At 32.0% G+C, this 344-nt stretch overlaps 1 protein-coding gene across 1 annotated transcript in view; it reads right to left on the bottom strand.

Annotated features, from left to right (window-relative positions):
* dnah2 (dynein, axonemal, heavy chain 2) overlaps positions 1-344 on the bottom strand; it is a 56,776-nt gene that overhangs the window by 33,889 nt on the left and 22,543 nt on the right.

Below are 344 nucleotides of genomic sequence, written 5' to 3'. Positions count from 1 at the left end.
GATAAATTCCTCATTATCATATTTCCTTCTATCTAATAGGGGAGCTAAACAGATTTGACCAACTTGGAACCAGACTGAAACAATGACAGTTCTTTCATGTTTTTGTTTTCCTTTTTTGGCATAATTCTTTATTTAATTGATATAAATAAAAAAACAATTTGGAAAAAAATACTCTATATCAATGAAAGGTCATAAAAATAAAAACAAGTAAGTCAATGGGACAGATACTCTTTTTGTGTCTATTGGTGCCTTATCTTATATCTCTCCATCTTCAAAAGCATCGCAAATATACACCACAGTATTCAGCTAAGGTCAGGCACTGAGTGGCTGTGTTGTTTCAGTCT

The sequence above is a fragment of the Morone saxatilis genome, unplaced genomic scaffold, assembly GCF_004916995.1.
Source record: "Morone saxatilis isolate NCDOM2014 unplaced genomic scaffold, NCSU_SB_2.0 Contig4, whole genome shotgun sequence".
Classification (NCBI taxonomy): Eukaryota; Metazoa; Chordata; class Actinopteri; family Moronidae; genus Morone; species Morone saxatilis.
The sequence above is the reverse complement of the archived record's forward strand: the minus strand, read 5'-3'. Positions and strand labels throughout refer to the sequence as shown.